Source organism: Dermacentor silvarum, chromosome 6, assembly GCF_013339745.2.
Source record: "Dermacentor silvarum isolate Dsil-2018 chromosome 6, BIME_Dsil_1.4, whole genome shotgun sequence".
Classification (NCBI taxonomy): domain Eukaryota; kingdom Metazoa; phylum Arthropoda; class Arachnida; order Ixodida; family Ixodidae; genus Dermacentor; species Dermacentor silvarum.
In genome coordinates this window covers 176,198,012-176,212,947 of record NC_051159.1, presented here as the reverse complement: position 1 = coordinate 176,212,947, position 14,936 = coordinate 176,198,012, and positions in this window count along the sequence as shown.

Below are 14,936 nucleotides of genomic sequence, written 5' to 3'. Positions count from 1 at the left end.
AAGTTTGTTGATGGGCAAATGGTCTGGCGACTTGAACTGCACAAGTGATTCCCATATACCCACTGACAATCTTCTTTGGCCTCCCCCTTCATGGAGGCCAGCAACGCCCCATGACTGAAATATACTCCCATTTTGTACATAGCAGGCAATGCTACGAAGGCTAGAGATAGACTTCTCTCACTGCTTGCATTCACAGCCCAAAAATAGTGTGTCACATATGACACTTATATGTATGTGTTGTGCAATTTGGTGTAACATGAAGTCTCAAGCTTTTATGTTGGAAAGTATGTCAGTTATTACATGGAAGGCATGGCAGATCTGGAGCTGTTTACCACCAAGTGAGCTTAATTATGCGTTTCTGTGACCAGCTGCCGTGGTGCACCGCTTGCACTCTCTGCAAAATCACACTGTCGAATACTGGTAGCACAAAGGTGGTCAAATAATATATGTGATTTGGTGCAACTTTCTACAAGTTTCAGTTGTAATAAGGGAAGTGCAGTTATTCTGTACAAAGCATTGTGGATAAAAAACAACTGCAATGCAAAATGCATGGAGTGAGACTTCTATGACCACACTACTTGTGTGGCCTCTGCAGCCTTGCCTGCTAAGTATGTGTACGGGTATTAGTCACTCTCCTGAGCTTTAATTCCTTTATTGGGCAGTCAGCATCTACCTTCAAGTCGCCGTAACAGAGGGGTGTTTTTCAAGCAACTCCTCATTGCAGAAATAGCTGAGCATCATTAATAAAGGGCAGGGACTACACAGTTCGTCTGAGGAACAGCACTGCCATCCATTCGGCAGTACCATGTTCAATTGCACTTCTAATTACGGGGCATTTCACACATGGGCTTCTGCCAGATATGACCTGTTCACACATCGACTTCACGTCTGCATTCCTGGGCCTTGCCAACTGCTGCACTCAGCCCAACTGTTTGCTGGTTTACCTCTTAATGAAAGGCCCTCGGGATTATCGAAGCTAAACCCCAGCAGCTCCTGGCTGTTGGTTCAGAGCCTTGCCATAGCATTGATTAACCATGATTTGTTGTCACAAGCACTGTATGAATACTTGAAATGTTGACTACATATTCTTATTAAGATTGCCATTTGAAACTTTAGTGCAGTAGAAATTCTTTATTTGATTTTTTTTTAGCATTTTCCTCCAGTGTTAGATTGCTTTATGAATTGCCGCACTTCTGAAAGGTGGACACCTCGGGAATACTAGACGGAAGTGTTGCACCTCCATTTAACTTGCTTTGATTTAGCAAACTTAATGATATAACGAATTTTTGATCCCTTAAATGTTTTTGTAAAAGACGAAGTTCTAACCGTTTAGTGAAATACTTAACACTGCAGCTTTAAAGCCTTCTTGCATCGCACAGGCACTTCAGCAGCCTCCACTGGAGCAGCCAATGTAGAAGTGGGTGGATATAACAAGGGAAAGCTCAATGTCTGTGGCCAAGCGCTTCATAGGCACCTGTGCAGAGCACTTTACGGTTCTGAAGCATTCGGAGAAGTGGCGTGCTGTAAGAATGACCGCAACAGTTGAAACTGGCCATGCTGTCGATTTCGTGGCTGATGCAAGCTTTCGTGCATAGTGTGGGGACGTCAAGGGCCTGAAGTCCCAGCCAGTTGGCGCCAACCACGGCTGGAGTGTTTCTCGTTTTTGTCCATGCCACTATACCTCTGGGACTGTCCACTCTTGCAGCACTTCGCACTGAGGCAGTGGCGCACCGACGGGGGGGGGATTCGGGGGTTGTAACCCCCCCCCCCCTGAGGCCAACTTAACCCCACCCCCCTTTTGTTTAACCCCTTTTCTTACACATTTGAGTGCTGCAACTAAGATGTAAAACGCGGAATCGTCTGCACACTCGCAAAAAGCGCATTTTTTGACAATTTCCCGTGAAGAAATCGAAATTAGTGCTGTTTAGATGGTATTGGCAAACTGTCAACCCCCCCCTGGCAGAGATCCTGGGTGCGCTACTGCACTGAGGTTGCACCCAGTGGCACTGACTCACAAAAAAATGCAGCAGTGGTGTCGCGTGCAATCTAGCTTTATGTCGCGTGCAATCTAACCCAGGCCTAGTGGCAGCTAGGTAGGCTGCATATGGGTTTCCCGTTTTAGATGCGAGAGCATCTTATGCTCGGGGCAGTGTCCGTTCTGCGGCGTCCGCACCCATACTGCGCATGCGCAAGTCTCCCTTATTCTCCTCTCCTACCCAGGTGTGCGCTCTCCTCCTCCCCTCTCCGCCACAGGTGCGGTGCAGCAAATCATTGCATAACTCTCACTCTCACCATCTCCCTCTCTAAGGGTACGCGGCGCTAGTGTCGCGACGCAGTATAAAGCGCGCGTTCGCTGTGCTTCCGTCATTCTCTCTGTGCAACGATGTGCGAAACGCTATGGTCAACGTCAGCGTCGGCGCTAGTTGCAGCGGCAGCCCCACCGCCGCGGAGCAGAGGAAGGCTCGGGAAGCCGAACGTAATTAACGTCAACGTCGGCAGGAAACTTCTACGGAAGCAACATGGGCTCGGCACGCCGAAGTGGAACGCCAGCGTTATCAAGCCGACCCCGAACTCCGGGCTCGGTAAGTCGAAGCGCAACGGCAGCGTCGAGCGGCAGCTCCCGATCCCGAAGCGACGAGGCACGCGAGTCTGCGGCCAGAGCAGCAACACGTTCGAGGCCATTACAACGCCCGGGCTTCGACGGTGCTGACGCGCGGTTCAAGCGCGACTTCCTCGATCGGAGCTTCGGGCACATTGGGTTGTGTTGCCAAGTGAAACGAAACGGAAACTCGATGCAGTCTTTATGGGCAAGGTAAGACAGGTCAGCAAACAAGTCGCCACCCAACAGACCAGGCTACATCCAACTATGACACCAACATAGAATTTGTGTTGCATGGAGAGGCAGCAGCTTGCCGTTCTGTTTCTGGAAGTGGTGGTCCAGCTGCACCATTTTGCCACAATTCTACTCATCTGCGCCCACTCAACTGCCAACTGCGCCTGCTATTTTCGCCTGTTTGCAGAGCAGTGGAACGTTTTCAGTAGGGGTGTGTGAATACTGAAATGTACGAGTGCACATCGAATATAGTGAACGTTCAAATAATTCGCTTATCGATTGTCTATACTATTCAGTTTTTCGAATGTTCAGTGAAACACCTGCCCGAGGTCGGTGCCGTGCACGCAGCAATTTCCACGGCGCTCAGTCTCTGTCTGTACAAGGTCCGAAGATGGGACGGAATAGCCACCGGAATAAGGCACGCCAATCTTGCCGGATACGCGTGTTCACGCTCACAAGACCTCTGCGGAGGGGCGTTAATTACGACCCGCAACCCAGTGGTAGTTCGTGAAATCACGGGGAGTGGGCAAAGAAAAAAAACGCGCCTAGCACTCCGAGCTGCGCCGCAGATTGTACTTGGCTGGTACACGACCTTAATTTTGGGCGAAGTATGTTCATTATGGCCAGCAAGCGCTACATTCGACTGCGTAAATTAAGGTGCATCGGGACATGGGACTACGGTGATCGGGACGCATTGTGCTTGCACGCGATAGATGTGCCCGGCCAGTTTTTACCCACATTGAACATAATTTGCCCTTAATTTTGGGCAAGGTATGTTCATTATTACAAGCAAGTGCTAATTTCGACTGCGTAAATTAAGGTGCATCGGGACATGGGACTACGGTGATCAGGACGCATTGTGCTTGCACGCGATAGATGTGCCCGGCCAGTTTTTACCCACATTGAACATAATTTGCCCTTAATTTTGGGCAAGGTATGTTCATTATTACAAGCAAGTGCTAATTTCGACTGCGTAAATTAAGGTGCATCGGGACATGGGACTACGGTGATCAGGACGCATTGTGCTTGCACGCGATAGATGTGCCCGGCCAGTTTTTACCCACATTGAACATAATTTGCCCTTAATTTTGGGCAAGGTATGTTCATTATTACAAGCAAGTGCTAATTTCGACTGCGTAAATTAAGGTGCATCGGGACATGGGACTATGGTGATCCGGACGCATTGTGCTTGCACGCGATAGATGTGCCCGGCCAGTTTTTACCCACATTGAACATAATTTGCCCTTAATTTTGGGCAAGGTATGTTCATTATTACAAGCAAGTGCTAATTTCGACTGCGTAAATTAAGGTGCATCGGGACATGGGACTACGGTGATCAGGACGCATTGTGCTTGCACGCGATAGATGTGCCCGGCCAGTTTTTACCCACATTGAACATAATTTGCCCTTAATTTTGGGCAAGGTATGTTCATTATTACAAGCAAGTGCTAATTTCGACTGCGTAAATTAAGGTGCATCGGGACATGGGACTACGGTGATCCGGACGCATTGTGCTTGCACGCGATAGATGTGCCCGGCCAGTTTTTACCCACATTGAACATAACTTGCCCTTAATTTTGGGCAAGGTATGTTCATTATTACAAGCAAGTGCTAATTTCGACTGCGTAAATTAAGGTGCATCGGGACATGGGACTACGGTGATCAGGACGCATTGTGCTTGCACGCGATAGATGTGCCCGGCCAGTTTTTACCCACATTGAACATAATTTGCCCTTAATTTTGGGCAAGGTATGTTCATTATTACAAGCAAGTGCTAATTTCGACTGCGTAAATTAAGGTGCATCGGGACATGGGACTACGGTGATCCGGACGCATTGTGCTTGCACGCGATAGATGTGCCCGGCCAGTTTTTACCCACATTGAACATAATTTGCCCTTAATTTTGGGCAAGGTATGTTCATTATTACAAGCAAGTGCTAATTTCGACTGCGTAAATTAAGGTGCATCGGGACATGGGACTACGGTGATCAGGACGCATTGTGCTTGCACGCGATAGATGTGCCCGGCCAGTTTTTACCCACATTGAACATAATTTGCCCTTAATTTTGGGCAAGCTATGTTCATTATTACAAGCAAGTGCTAATTTCGACTGCGTAAATTAAGGTGCATCGGGACATGGGACTACGGTGATCAGGACGCATTGTGCTTGCACGCGATAGATGTGCCCGGCCAGTTTTTACCCACATTGAACATAATTTGCCCTTAATTTTGGGCAAGGTATGTTCATTATTACAAGCAAGTGCTAATTTCGACTGCGTAAATTAAGGTGCATCGGGACATGGGACTACGGTGATCCGGACGCATTGTGCTTGCACGCGATAGATGTGCCCGGCCAGTTTTTACCCACATTGAACATAATTTGCCCTTAATTTTGGGCAAGGTATGTTCATTATTACAAGCAAGTGCTAATTTCGACTGCGTAAATTAAGGTGCATCGGGACATGGGACTACGGTGATCCGGACGCATTGTGCTTGCACGCGATAGATGTGCCCGGCCAGTTTTTACCCACATTGAACATAATTTGCCCTTAATTTTGGGCAAGGTATGTTCATTATTACAAGCAAGTGCTAATTTCGACTGCGTAAATTAAGGTGCATCGGGACATGGGACTACGGTGATCAGGACGCATTGTGCTTGCACGCGATAGATGTGCCCGGCCAGTTTTTACCCACATTGAACATAATTTGCCCTTAATTTTGGGCAAGGTATGTTCATTATTACAAGCAAGTGCTAATTTCGACTGCGTAAATTAAGGTGCATCGGGACATGGGACTACGGTGATCAGGACGCATTGTGCTTGCACGCGATAGATGTGCCCGGCCAGTTTTTACCCACATTGAACATAATTTGCCCTTAATTTTGGGCAAGGTATGTTCATTATTACAAGCAAGTGCTAATTTCGACTGCGTAAATTAAGGTGCATCGGGACATGGGACTACGGTGATCAGGACGCATTGTGCTTGCACGCGATAGATGTGCCCGGCCAGTTTTTACCCACATTGAACATAATTTGCCCTTAATTTTGGGCAAGGTATGTTCATTATTACAAGCAAGTGCTAATTTCGACTGCGTAAATTAAGGTGCATCGGGACATGGGACTACGGTGATCCGGACGCATTGTGCTTGCACGCGATAGATGTGCCCGGCCAGTTTTTACCCACATTGAACATAATTTGCCCTTAATTTTGGGCAAGGTATGTTCATTATTACAAGCAAGTGCTAATTTCGACTGCGTAAATTAAGGTGCATCGGGACATGGGACTACGGTGATCAGGACGCATTGTGCTTGCACGCGATAGATGTGCCCGGCCAGTTTTTACCCACATTGAACATAATTTGCCCTTAATTTTGGGCAAGCTATGTTCATTATTACAAGCAAGTGCTAATTTCGACTGCGTAAATTAAGGTGCATCGGGACATGGGACTACGGTGATCAGGACGCATTGTGCTTGCACGCGATAGATGTGCCCGGCCAGTTTTTACCCACATAGAACATAATTTGCCCTTAATTTTGGGCAAGGTATGTTCATTATTACAAGCAAGTGCTAATTTCGACTGCGTAAATTAAGGTGCATCGGGACATGGGACTACGGTGATCCGGACGCATTGTGCTTGCACGCGATAGATGTACCCGGCCAGTTTTTACCCACATTGAACATAATTTGCCCTTAATTTTGGGCAAGGTATGTTCATTATTACAAGCAAGTGCTAATTTCGACTGCATAAATTAAGGTGCATCGGGACATGGGACTACGGTGATCCGGACGCATTGTGCTTGCACGCGATAGATGTGCCCGGCCAGTTTTTACCCACATTGAACATAATTTGCCCTTAATTTTGGGCAAGGTATGTTCATTATTACAAGCAAGTGCTAATTTCGACTGCGTAAATTAAGGTGCATCGGGACATGGGACTACGGTGATCAGGACGCATTGTGCTTGCACGCGATAGATGTGCCCGGCCAGTTTTTACCCACATTGAACATAATTTGCCCTTAATTTTGGGCAAGGTATGTTCATTATTACAAGCAAGTGCTAATTTCGACTGCGTAAATTAAGGTGCATCGGGACATGGGACTACGGTGATCCGGACGCATTGTGCTTGCACGCGATAGATGTGCCCGGCCAGTTTTTACCCACATTGAACATAACTTGCCCTTAATTTTGGGCAAGGTATGTTCATTATTACAAGCAAGTGCTAATTTCGACTGCGTAAATTAAGGTGCATCGGGACATGGGACTACGGTGATCAGGACGCATTGTGCTTGCACGCGATAGATGTGCCCGGCCAGTTTTTACCCACATTGAACATAATTTGCCCTTAATTTTGGGCAAGGTATGTTCATTATTACAAGCAAGTGCTAATTTCGACTGCGTAAATTAAGGTGCATCGGGACATGGGACTACGGTGATCAGGACGCATTGTGCTTGCACGCGATAGATGTGCCCGGCCAGTTTTTACCCACATTGAACATAATTTGCCCTTAATTTTGGGCAAGGTATGTTCATTATTACAAGCAAGTGCTAATTTCGACTGCGTAAATTAAGGTGCATCGGGACATGGGACTACGGTGATCAGGACGCATTGTGCTTGCACGCGATAGATGTGCCCGGCCAGTTTTTACCCACATTGAACATAATTTGCCCTTAATTTTGGGCAAGGTATGGTCATTATTACAAGCAAGTGCTAATTTCGACTGCGTAAATTAAGGTGCATCGGGACATGGGACTACGGTGATCAGGACGCATTGTGCTTGCACGCGATAGATGTGCCCGGCCAGTTTTTACCCACATTGAACATAATTTGCCCTTAATTTTGGGCAAGGTATGTTCATTATTACAAGCAAGTGCTAATTTCGACTGCGTAAATTAAGGTGCATCGGGACATGGGACTACGGTGATCCGGACGCATTGTGCTTGCACGCGATAGATGTGCCCGGCCAGTTTTTACCCACATTGAACATAATTTGCCCTTAATTTTGGGCAAGGTATGTTCATTATTACAAGCAAGTGCTAATTTCGACTGCGTAAATTAAGGTGCATCGGGACATGGGACTACGGTGATCAGGACGCATTGTGCTTGCACGCGATAGATGTGCCCGGCCAGTTTTTACCCACATTGAACATAATTTGCCCTTAATTTTGGGCAAGGTATGTTCATTCACGGCCGGGCTCGACTGGCGCGCGCGCTCGCTTCTTACGGCCTTCTCACCCGTCGGGGAAACAATGGGAGAGTTTCTCAGCACGTTTCGCCACCCGTCGACGGTAGGGGCGCTGCGACCCTGACCCTTCCTCCCCTGCTCCGCGTACATGCGCTTGCCTTCGCGCTTGCACGATCGTTTTCCCGCGCATTTTATTCGGTGCTTTGTCAGTGTTGTTCATCATCATCATTATCAGCCTATATTTATGCCCACTGCCGGACGAAGGCCTCTCCCTGCGATCTCCAATTACCCCTGTCTTGCGCTAGCGTATTCCAACTTGCGCCTGCGAATTTCCTAACTTCATCATCCCACCTGGTTTTCTGCCGGCCTCGATTGCGCTTCCATTTTCTTGGAATCCATTCTGTAACCCTAATGGTCCACCGGTTATCCATCCTTCGCATTACATGGCCTGCCCAGCTCCATTTCTTCCGCTTAATGTCAACTAGAACATCGGCAATCCCCGTTTGTTCTCTGATCCACACCGCTCTCTTCCTGTCTCTTAACGTTACTCCTAAGATTTTTCGTTCCATCGCTCTTTGTGCGGTCCTTAACTTGTTCTCGAGCTTCTTTGTTAACCTCCAAGTTTCTTCCCCATATGTAAGCACCGGTAGAATGCAATGATTGTACACTTTTCTTTTCAACGACACTGGTAAGCTCCCAGTCAGGATTTGGCATTGCCTGCCGTAGCCGTATGCACAGCAACCCAATTTTATTCTTCTGTAAATTTCTTTCTCATGATCAGGGTCCCCTGTGAGTAATTGACCTAGATAAACGTACTCCTTTACAGACTCTAGAGGCTGACTGGCGATCCTGAATTCTTGTTCCCTTGCCAGGCTATTGAACATTATCTTTGTCTTCTGCATATTCATCTTCAACCCAGTTCTTACACTTTCTCGATTAAGGTCCTCAATCATTTGTTGTAATTCGTCTCCATTGTTGCTGAATAGGACAATGTCATCTGCAAACCGAAGGTTGCTGAGATATTCGCCGTTGATCCTCACTCCTGCGTTGTTCAGTATGAAGTAATTTGTGGGCTCCTGAAGACGGTCGCACAGCCTTTAGTACACGCGGCCACAGCCAAGACTTGGCACCGTTCATTGCACATCGGTAAATAACTGCTGTGTGATGGTGTATTGCTGTCTTCCGTATTGCAAGTCCCGTTCCGGGAAAACACCCGGTGTTTCTTTTCACCAGTTCCCAAGCAATGAGTTTCTAGCCCGAGTTTCTAGCGCTTTTGGACAATATATTTGGACAAGATAGCATCAACTAACGAAGGGGAATTATAAGATGGACATAACAAAGATCGTAGCCTTCTCCTCCGCATACGCTACTAGGCAAATACATAATTTCACTATAACTCTTTTTTCCTCACGCAGCAACTCTTTTAAGTAGTATTTTTTTTCGCGCACAATAGTGGACTGGAACCAACTAAAAAATGACGTCGTCTCTGCGCCAACATTAACTTCTTTTTTATCATGTTTACAGTAACATTATTTTGTTTGTGCCATGTTTGCAGTCACAGTGTTTTACTTCTGTAGTGTAAAGTTGCGTGTGCCCAACCTGTACGCTTTGTATTTGTTCAAACAACAGTTTTCTTTATTAACCTGTGCATTTTCTGTACATACCAATGTATTCGTTATGCTTGTACCAACCTGCTAAAATCACCGCATGGTGATTGCAGTATTTATAAAATAAATAAATAATAGCGGTTTTTTTTTTTTTCGATAAAGACTCCGAACACCTGCCACGAAGGAATGTACTAGAAGTACTCGAAAGAGCAGTCCAGCCCTATTTACAACGCGCTCCCATCTTGAGCTGCCCTGAAGATGTTGACGACAGTCATGCGATACGATCCGCTAATCTGAGAAGTTTCTGAGAATACTCCTTGTAAATCAGTCAAACCAACTGACTGACCAAAACGACAAGCCTTCGGCCTATATACTCAAGCCGCCAAGGAAGCACTTTAGATTGTAATTGTGAATAAGACACATTTATGAGCTACTGTGTCCGCAAGGGTTTTCGCCGGAAAGTATGGCAACCATTGTAAGTGTATACGAGGAATAAATATTTATTTTCATTCCTCAAAATGCATTTGATGGCGGAGAGTTGTTGTCCCGGCGCATGCATCTCTAGTGGATTTAAAGAAGCTCGATGTATTAATACAGTTACACTGCATCCATTTATAAGAAGCCTAGATGAACCATTTACGCGTCCTCTACAATTAGGCGACTTGTTCTTGAATTCACGGTGAGGTAAGAAGCGCGCCCGACCCAATCTTCCAGCGTTGCGCGCGCTGCACAGATCGGCTGGGAGCAGCTGAGCAGGGTGGGGTCGCAGCGCCCCCCTCCAAGCAGCGGCGATAGGCATGAACTAGCCCCGATGCGAAGGCCGTAATACAGTGTACTAGAATATTGGGTAGTGTGCTCTCTGCCCTATGCGGCGCACGCTTCCAGCTGAAGCCGCGCATGTCGCCGGAGCCGGAGGCCGCTAGGGGCGCTGGAGCTAGTTCCACCTGAAGACCCGTGCCAGCGTGTGCGCTCCCGTCACTGCCATTCACTTGCTGCAGTCTGCACACGAGGACGCGAATCAACTTGATTTTGATTGTTTTTGTAAAGTGCAACGTTCGTCGACTTGCCTCTGCAACGTCCTCGGACTTCCTTTGTGCTCGTTCTACGGTGCGCTAAGAAACTCCGGCGCAATTACTGTTTTTCACCAGGGTGCCGGACAGGCTATAGTCGAGTGAAAGACTCGCCGAAGGCGTCTCTTTTCACCGTCCCACAAGACGAAAAAAGGAGACATCAGTGAGAAAGAAACTTACACCGTGAAGACAAGAAGCTTGATCAGACATTTGCCGTGTGCGAATTGCACTTTGAGCCGCGTTACATAATCAGAGACTTCGTTGACGTCGTTAACGTCAAAGAGTCTTTTTTTTTCATTTCGCCGTACTGCATATTCTTAGGCATGCTCTTAAAGTGCTTTGTATCTAGTGTGTGCTCTGTGAGAAAAAAATGGTTTGTTTTATTTTGTAAACATTGTTATTGTTGTACGTCAAAAGAAATATTTTCCACATGCACTAGCAGGGAGATTTGTAATATTTTTGGAATCTGTGCAGTACTTTGAGTATTCTTTGGTTGGGCTGATTTTGCTTATTTTTCACTGCTGCAACAATAGTGTGCATCGCTTTTGTTTCGATGCTGTCCCTAATAAATTTGCACGAACTTGAAAGTGCATTCGAAAACAAAAGCAATTTTATGCGCTCAAAGAGCAATGCCGCCTGCCCGCTGAAATCATTGCTCGAATTCAATTACAATTATACAATTAGAAATAAGCTTGTTTGATATTTTAAGGAACATAATTTTTGCATAAATATATGCGCCGTGTTTTTCTTTCCGGAGATGTGTACCCACACGTCGTGTATATGCATTTATGATGCAAGAAAACTGCCCGCAACTTGACCAAGTGCGGTCAGCTTGGGCAGCAGTCCACTGCTAATGAGAGCGGCGCGAGCTCGACGCTGGCCTTAGTGGACTGCAGTGGACGATTACACGGTGATAACGACTGTTTACTTCAGCGTCACTACTACGTGACAATATATATATATATATATATATATATATTGTCACGTAGTAGTGACGCTGAAGTAAACAGTCGTAAAACTGTGTATGACGAAAGTGATTCTTTATTGGGCGAACCTGTGCCCACAAAAGCAAGCTACACTCGAAGCACAACGAAAGCGGCGAACACAGTCGGCGATCGTCGAAAATCTGCTCAGCGGCGAAACGCGTCGGCTTTTATACATGAGTCATCGAACGTTCCAGATTATTCCATGGTGCCCGCGTGTCTTCCAGAAAGTTCTAGACAATTCGCGTCGGTCATACAATCATATAACATTGCGTCGGTGAAAACAGGCAACGGAAAGAAGCATCGATAACGTTCTAGAAACTTCCGGTACAGGCGAGCAATAACCATTTGTTAGCCTATGGAAAGCGGCCACCGGTGAAAGATAAACATGTATACGTGTCAATATATATGACGAATCATCGTGCTCATATATATAAAACGAATCATCGTGCTCACATTATCGTCACAGTAACTGCTACAAACTACCGCAAGCTGCCCACTGCGGTGGCGAACCAGCGCCCAAATTCATGCACTCGCGAGGCTATCGATAACGCCGCCCGAGCCGTCGCAGTCATAATGGTAAACTTTATATATAGCACAAAATGCGAATTTATGCCTTTCCGGTAATACGGATAGCAAGAACTCCTTTAGATTTACGCTATGCAGTGAAATAACCCGCATAGCGTAGGCGCAAGACTGCAAAACGTTTCAGGTGAGAATGTTTGAAGCGCCATCTCTCGGAGGCGACATCAAGGACCTCAAGGGGAGCCGTCATCTGAGCCCACTACCCCTATTCTAGAACACTATAGCCGTAAGAAGCGAGCGCGCGCGCCAGTCGAGCCCGGCCGTGGCCGTACATATTGTTTCTCGCGGAGCCCGCTAAGGTGGCGCCACAGCGCAATGCAAAAGGCGGGTTGACGTGCACAGTGAAAATTTTTTGAAGCGGGCAAATCTTTATAAAACGAGAAGGCGAAAAAAAGATCAAAAGACGGCAGTGTGAATGCTGCTGATATTTAGGGCATTTACCTGATTACAAATCTATCCAGTCACCTTCCTTGTAGCTGCTTGCTTCGCGACGATCCGAAGCGCGGCAGCCGACAGTAGCAGACGACGAAAAAGCACCGCCCACAGCGCTCACTGCGCCTGCGCGACACTCGTTGCAGCCGCCGGCCGGCGGTGGCGCCAAGCAGACGCCACGCGTTAAATCCCGCCACGCGTAAAGTACCGCCATCTACTCTTTCCTCCGCCGTCTCCTCTCCTAATGCGCTTGCTTTTTTCTTTATTTTTTTGCTTGCGAAAGCAAGTCGACGGTGGTAAAACCCCTATATAAAAAAGTAGCGACACTCTCCTCCTCCACCGTCCCTCCTCGATTCTCCTCTCTTTCGCGCTCGCTCCTCGACCGTGGCGCCGCCTACACCGCTCGAGCGTAGCAGACGACCTTTCGCAGAGTGAATGCGCGCTTAGCAAGGCGGTGCGTTTGAGCGTTTGCGTTTGCTTTCTAGCTTCGAGTAACTTCGTGTACAGCATAGAATTTCTGTAAGGAGGGTTATATAAATTCAGTGACGGCAGGTTTTCGTTTATTCCTGTTTTGAAAACTTCTTTTAAGTACCTAAACGAGCGCCAACGCCGTACCATGACGACTCCGAATGTATCGCGTGCGCTACAATTAGGTACGTAACATTTGTCAAGCGCGTGTCGCAAGATCTTGTTGCGAATTGGTGTAAATAATAAGTTTGTGATCGAATGTCAACATCTTGGCCTCCAGCAAGCCCTCGGTAATCTAAATAATCCGCACCGTCCATACCATGTGAATTCGCGACGCGTATCAGATGACGTAAAAAGGCTGATAGAAGACACAAACAATCGCTGCTCTGAAGGTTCGATGGGGCATTACAAGCTACAAAGCTGCCTACATGCGTGCTTGCCAATCTTATAAGCACGCGCCAAGGCTCGGGGTGGGCGCTGGTCCTATTATGTTTCTAGTGCCTCATACTCGACAGAAATTTGCGCGGCCGGTCATCCAGTCGGGACTCTGCGTACATAGAAAATGAAATCACTTTTTTAGCATTCGCTCACGAAGCGGGAAGGCGGTAACAGCGCTTCACTTAGTCTCAAACTAGAGCATAGTGAGCTTACGTTCGGTAAATTATTTTTTCAGGTTTGTGACTTGTCACGTTAGCTGGTCCTTTCACGAAGTGACGTACTTGTCGCGAACAGAGTTGCATTAAGGTACATGCTTTGAGAACGGTTGCGAGCGGGTGACCGCACGTTTTCTTTGCGAGTGCTCCATCGCCGCTTCTTAAAATTCACTCACTTTAAAGCTCACGCGAATTAGCATGTATGTACGTCTCAAAGACCTTTGATGCTGTCATTTGGCGACGAACGCACCCTGTAACTCGATTTTGGTAGAGTACGCACGTTTTTCATCGATGCCTTTGTATCGCTTATCAACCGCGCTACCGCCAACGACAAACACGAACGAAAGAGGCAAACAAAGCTGTTCGCTGTAAAGAGGGCTATTAAGTAACCACAAACGATAAAGAGTTGCTTTCCTAAGATGACTTTTTACACTCGACCCTTTAATTTTATCAAAAGGACTGCGCAGAATCTTTAAAAAAAAGTTCCGGAATCAAGTTTCGGAATGACGTTCTCGCACGCAGCCTCGCGTGCCCGCGAATGCAAGCCTGTAGGCGTACAAAACGATTAAGCGCGCCGAATACACGTCCAAATACACCAAAGTACCCGTACTCGCAACTTGCCTCGCATAGTCGTGTGGAGGGTGTTGGTCCAATTCGATGAATCCACGTCTTTCTTCTTAACCCGTCGCGCTTACCGGACGGTATCGAGAAGAGTCGCTTGCCTTTGCTAGAAGTATTTTGGCATCCAAAGGCGCAGCAAGCCATGGTTATGGAAAATGCCTTGAAGCGACGTCGCACTTCCCACAAAACTTAGTTTAACGCATTCTCAAACTTAAACAACAAGGAAGAGCAACGGTACCAACGTGCGCTCCTCGCCAGTCGGTAGACGCTTATCAAGCGAAAATGGCGACGGAGCGTGATCGTAAACAAACGCAGCCAGCGTCCGGCGGCTCGGCGGTCCACGTGATGCCATTAGGCCAATACCAACGCGGCGTCGGCCTCGGACAGGGTGTGCGAGGAGGCGGCGGCATTCTTCAAAGCGTGACGCTACTTTTTTATATAGGGGCTTTAGACGGTGGCGGTCCTAGAAAGTCCACGTTGAAGCTTTCAGGCCGGGCGCGG